The sequence below is a fragment of the Schistosoma mansoni genome, assembly GCF_000237925.1.
Source record: "Schistosoma mansoni, WGS project CABG00000000 data, supercontig 0206, strain Puerto Rico, whole genome shotgun sequence".
NCBI lineage: Eukaryota > Metazoa > Platyhelminthes > Trematoda > Strigeidida > Schistosomatidae > Schistosoma > Schistosoma mansoni.
Genome location: NW_017386078.1, coordinates 6069 through 13096, shown reverse-complemented (window position 1 = coordinate 13096; position 7028 = coordinate 6069).

The window sequence follows — 7028 nt, the reverse complement described above, 5'->3', positions numbered from 1 at the left end:
ACCACCATGGAAACCTGAAAGCACTGAACGGCCGTTTCGTCACATTATGGAACTCCTCAGCGATGCGCATCTAGTGGTTAAGAGCTCGCACGCGAGACTGATAGGTCCTGGGTTCGAATCTCGCGAGGCGCGATCGTAGATGCACACTGCTGAGGAGTCCCATAATATGACGAAACGGCCGTTCAGTGCTTCCAGGTTTCCATGGTGGTCTAACCTCAATCGACTCATGATTTCAACTATAAGATTACTAAAATCTCCACAAAAACCCCTTCGGATAATAATTTTGGTTTGATATGTGTGATAACTAAGGGATTAAATTACGATGTCTTTGATGACTTTATTTTTACAAACCTAAAGAATTTACATTATGATTTAAGTTACAAGTAGTTTGGGAATGATCTGGGGCTTGTCATATTGCAATTGTAAAGAGACAAATTTTATTACAGCAACAATAGAATTTAGCTAAAAGTTTAATACTGTCAGCTTCTATAACTTATTATCACATAGTTCCTTTAGGAAAGGTTATATGGGCATTATGTAAAACACAGTTTGAAGACAAAATTGCATCATATGATTACATTCTGAATAGAAGTCTTTATACCATGATCATCGATAGCTGAAGGACGTAATGCTGTTATGAATTTGAAATGGTGTTACGAAATAGACCTAGTCCCAATAAGTCTAGAACTTCAATAAGATACAATCAAGAACTAAAATTCGAAGTACGCAGTTTGGGATTGTACTGTTTTATTATCACTATAGGTTTAAACACAACATAAAATATTTAACTGTACAATGAATGTATTGGTTACTTACCACAACTGTAAGCATTAAATTACTGACATCGTAGTTTGTAAAGTTCGGGCGTCACAAAGGAAGATATATATGTATATATTACTGTACTGACACAGGTGTCAAACTTACATCTTCACAAACAAACAAACTCTCTTAAATCATGCTCTTAAAAGGTAAAATAAACTACCAAACTAAGTTTGAAAGATTTGTAACTAATTCTTTAGTGGTATGCTAATGAAAAAAGAATATTCAACTATCATTTTGTAAGCCTTAATTATATTCCTATTTAAAACTGGATAATAGTTACATTTCCGAGTTCACAGATGAGGCATTTAGAAATAGCAGTTTTCCTAATACTTGTAACCTGCTCCTAGGTTTTGTTTTAAATACTTAAAATAGAAGTACTTATATAAAATCTTGGGAATATTTGTGAAGTATTACTAGTTTGGAGGATGAAGTCAGCATTAAATGTTTAAGAAATCTTGAAGAAAACTTAGTTTTAGATCTTTTTACGAACATAAAAAAATAAAGCATTACTTTGAAACTAAGTCAGGATAAATATTTACTTAACTAATGTCCTAAAATTGATATATCAAAGCCTGAAAATAATTAAAGGAAAGAGATTAAGCGGTCCAAAGTATTAAAATGCACAAAACTAGGTTCGAAATTCAATGAAATAAATATATTAGGAATTTATTTCAAAAGGCTAGATTTAACAAGGTTGGTTTATGGAGAGTTTAATGTTTTGAACCTTCGTGTCAAATCAACGCGAACAGAGAGAACATTGATTTATTATGCTGGACGAAAACATATTACGATTAACATATACAAGTATACAGAGGAATTAATATTTCAAGCAAGTAATCAGCGATCACCAATAATATAAACAAAAACACTGCATAGGTCTCACCACCTACAGCAGCACACATAGCAATGTTTAAGATCAAATCTATTTTTAGAACTTCTAGAAGCTAAAGTTTCATAGTTTCCTTTATAATCCACAGCTTCATTTGTCTTGATAATCCATTCCCACTGGACCAAAACTAGAAGCTCTTTTATTTCCATTTACCGTTGTTATCAAACTCACTAGTCTCTTATGTAATAAAATAAAGAATGAATTCACTTAGTATTGTTTGTTTGAATCTTCCCATTGATGTTTTAGGACAGCAACTGGTCAGTCTCTAATTGGCATATATGCATCGTGTGCGGACTGCCTCGATATTGCCTCAAGTCACAAGCGTGGTAAACAAAGATGGACAATGGCTAGCAGTGGAATCCAGGACGCGCGTTTCCTCCTATTTGGGACTCGTCAGATGGACGTACCTGCTTATTACCATATATATTTTTGATCATTTAATTAATATCGGTTTGTGAAAAAAAATTATCTTCGAATTTATTCATGTAGACTTATCATGGTAGATTATATTTAAATTTAAGTAGCTGAGTGGAAAATACGATGGAGTTTAAAATGGATGGTACTGGGTTCGAGTCCCAGAGGAACATCAACTCTGAGATGCAGGGACATCCAGCTGACGAATCCTAAATAAGACGAAACGCGGCGTTCCCGGGGGTTTTCATTCCAAAATGAAGAATGCTTCCAAAAATGTATTTTTTAAAAAAAAGTTTTGTAATAAGTCGTTTGTCTAATTATTTATTCAGAAACTTAACAATAGTTAGAAGAACAATTGTTTTATACACGGCAAAGCAAATTAAAACTATTCTAATTATAGTCTCAGTTACATGAGTTCACTTTTCTTAGATACGTATAACCAGTAAACAGTTGGAGTGTGAATGAAATACCCAGTATAATGAATAATATTCATATTAAATGAATCAATTTAATTAAAATATAAAACAATAAAAAAACACCCTTTGTTTAAATCCTAATTGATACCATATCTTTTTTTCAATAGAGCATGCTTTCAGCGATACAGTCTAAGTTTTTGCCAAATTTAAAAAAGTATTCAGGTTTCGTAAAGAATGAGTTTACATTTATATATTGAGTAAATCTTTGTCATATTCTATCAGAATATTTATGCTTAAGTAAAGTTACATTGCTATTCTCTAGAATGAACAAATTGTCAAAAAAGTAGGAATATTAAACTCAAGCTCATCAACTGAATACTAATATAAATGGATTGCTAAAGTATAGTATATCAGTTTGAACTTCAAAGTTGAAAAGAAAACAGAAATTTGTTCATTTTAGAAATTGAATAGGTTGATTCAGATACTTAGTGTAGTGTCGGTTGTTATGTTAAGCCCAAACAGCTTATTCTAGCTTCTGAACAAACCAGTTTATTCATTCTTCTTGAGCCACATTTTGACCTTGTTATTTATTCGCTTGTCAACCTTCACTGCTTTTATGTAAGCATATGCATGTGTACTTCCTATCTTACTCATTACATGCCTGTAACTTATTTTCGTCTGGCTATGAATATTGATTCACGCTTGGTTAAATCAAGTTGGCTCACGCACCTTCTCCACTGAGTGTCATTTCACTTTTCCCTCTTCGCCTTGTCCATCTGATTGTCTGTCCGGATCAATGAGTGTTCAAAATATACGTATTTAAAAATTTATTCTCGTATTTGACTTATTTAATTTCGTTATTCACCAACGCGATTTAAGTTGATGGTTAAATACGAGGATTGCCGACATGTATATTTCGATAATAATCATTTGTAAGATCTACCTGGAGTGATATATTAGAGGGCCATTAAACTAGTAATTCTGTTATTTGTGTAGTTTCTTGACTTATATTCCCTTATACTGAATACGGGATATGAAACAAATGTTATTTTTATTTCTATCCAAAGTAATATACTGATATCTCATAGAAAACAGATGAAATACATCAATAACTTTGTTTCATAAAAAACCCCGTTATTCATAGAAATGCTAAATTTTGAAAGTGTTGTCTAAACAATCTGATATTTAAAGAACCCATAATACTTACTTACTTACGCCTTTTACTCCCAATGGAGCATAGGCAGCCGATCAGCATTCTCCAACCCACTCTGTCATGGGCCTTCCTTTCTAGTCCTATCCATTTTTTGTTCATTCTCCTCATGTCTATCTCCATTTCTCGGCGTAATGTGTTCTTCGGTCTTCCTCTTCTCCTTTAGCCTTCAGGATTCCATGTGAGGGCTTTCATTGTGACGCAGTTGGCTGCTTTCCTCAATGTGTGTCCTATCCACTTCCATATTAATTAGTGAAATAAAACTTAATTTATTTAAACAGAAAGTAACTCATTTACATATCTTCATTGACTGATTAACAAAGTAAAATTTTTAAAAAAAGCTTTTAGATTTCTGACTCTTCTATGTATTTTATTTTTCACCACCATGTAATCTACGAAGTAATAACCGACATTCATGGTTTCGACACTTATGTGACTTACTTGAAAGCAGAAACTATTTATTGATTAAAAGATCCGATACTAACAATTATAAAAACTGGATATGTTAAGTGGCGAAAATTTTTGTCTTTAAAGATAAATTAAATTACAATGATGTTTGACACCTGAGGTTTTTTAATGATCCTACTTATTTTTTTTAAGATGGAAAAATTTAACAGTTTCGAACTGCTATCACTATTCATCAGTGATTCTAGCTTTCTATAATTCAAAATGACTTAATTAATTGACTGGAGAAATATTTCCATAGATAACTGAAAAAACAAAAAAAACTGATAAACTACGAATGTAATTCCAATTATTATAGCATTTAGATTTGATGTTAAGTGGTTTGGCTTATGCGAAATATTCTGTTCACAGATAGGTAATACTTTAGAATGATATATTTAAACAATGAAAGAGTTTAAACTGGATACTTCAGTTTCAGTCATCACTTAACAAAGAATATAAATGAAAATAAATTGAATCGTATGGTTGATCAAAGTTAAAGTCACTTACCAAGTATTTACAATTAGGATATAAATAAAGATTTTACAAGTTTCTTTTAGTACAAAGATAGATTATTTTAAAGTTCTACAGAGTCAACAATCCATATGTCTGTATTACATCATATTGACGAGCTGGTCTATCCAAAATGCCGATTATTCTGTTTTAACTAGTGAGCAATTTTCATAGTTGAAATCATGAGTCAATTGAAGCCAGACTACCATGGAAAACCTGGAAGCACTGGACGGCCGTTTCGTCCTATTGTGGGACTACTCAGCAGTGCGCTTCCACGATTTCGTCTCGCGAGATTCGAACCCAGGACCTACCAGTCCCACAATAGAACGAAACGGCTGTCCAGTGCTTCCAGATTTTCCATGGTGGTCTAGCTTCAATCGACTCATGATTTCAACTATGAAAATACTGAAATCTCTACAAAACCCTTCCCGATTAGTGGAAAAATTATTACTAGGCTTTAATTTACCGAACATTATTAATCACGTTTTTAATATCTTGATGGAAATAGTACTAAGCAAATACTAATATTTTTAGCTCTAAGTTAAAAAATTATAAAATCCATGCTTTTGTAAGAAATTCGAGTTTGATGAAATCTATCTAAATTAACTATTTGCAATAATCGAACTATATTTCCACATCATAAATAGGATTTTATCTTATCAAACCAGTCGGTATACCCAATTAATTTAATCATTGAGTATAAGTGTGAAATAGAGTAATATTTATATTGGTCAGTTAATTCGTAGATTGAATTGGTAAATAAATCCGAAATATTTAGCTAGTTCGTTTCATATTCATCCACTGAAAATAATTGGCATATATAAATAAAGTTGAATTTTCTCAAATAATCATTTGACTAAACTGAACCTAAATGACTTGAAAGTTATTTTCTTTTTAAAGAAAAGACTTAATTATACACTAAATCAAATTTAAATATTTAACGGTTGAATTCCTTTTGACAATTCCAATTATATTCATCGTTGTGGTTCATTGATTAGCATGGTTCCTATAGAGTTTCTTTTCTTTTTTTCTTTTAAAATTAAGATGTTTATGTTGAATTGTTGGGTAGAGTGTGTGTGTGTGTGTGGGGGGGGTAGAAATGTCATTGTCTTCACAGGAATAGTCATATAGGTGTACAGTGAATCATTACAGTGTTATCTTCTCTGTATGGTAGTGGTTTCGGTATATTTACTCACATGGAAATGTCTAAAAACAACGTAAATTAGTTGAAACCTGTCACTTAAATAAGAAAAAGCTAAATTGATAAAATATACATTTATATTAGACTGAGATAATTCTATTTATCGGTTAGCACTGTTCAGTGATTGTTATCATTACAATTATCAGGATGAAGTTTAGCTGAGATTGTTAGTTTACTGTGGTGAGTAAAAGTAATGTAAACAAGTGTATTAAATGAACTAAGTTAGCAGGACTATCCAGTACGTACTGTAGTAGCTACGAATGGATCAGCACTCAAGTCAGAGTGAATACAGTAAACACACTTGAGGATATTTTATCATGATTTTGAATAGGCGCGTAACAATAGGAAAAACAAGTATCACTAAGTATATCAAAAACTGACATCATTTAGAAAATCATTGGAAACCGGATAGACTGAACAACTATTTCGTCTTAGCGGTGTACACCTACAACCTTAAAAGTTAAGTTATTTGAATAGCTTGAGATACCATCCAAAACCTGATGAAAATTATAATTTCCACTTATCATGAAAAATCTACATCGTTCGATACTGCAATGTATGATATTTATTTTGTATAACTGTAATTTGTAAACGAGAATTTCAAGAACCTAGTATTTCTGTTTGTTTCTATGCCTTGGCATACTATGCTTGCAACTATGAGGAAAACAAATAACACAGATAACTCAAAGATGTAATCGTGACCATAAACAATGATCTACTAAGGTTTCTAATGAAGCTGTGGATGAAGTACGGACGCTAGCTACCAGTCAGTGGGTAATGTCATGCTATTTATTTTTAAATAGTAGCAGAGATCTGTAACTAACATTGTAATGTTTGTTTGAATCTTTCAAATGATGTTCAGGACTTCAATTAATCAATTTCTTATTGACATATTTGCATCCGGTGAGGACTGCTTCGATATTGCCTTAAGTCATAAGCATTCTAAGCAAAGATAGATGGTGGCTAGCAGTGGAACCCAGTTATATTTGGGACTCGTCAGCTGGATGTATCTGCATCTCAGATTTGATGTTCACTCAGTGACTCAAACCCAGCACCGTTCGCTTCAAACGCCATCACCTTATCCACTTAGCTACTGAGTCCTGATGGCCACTAGCTTGT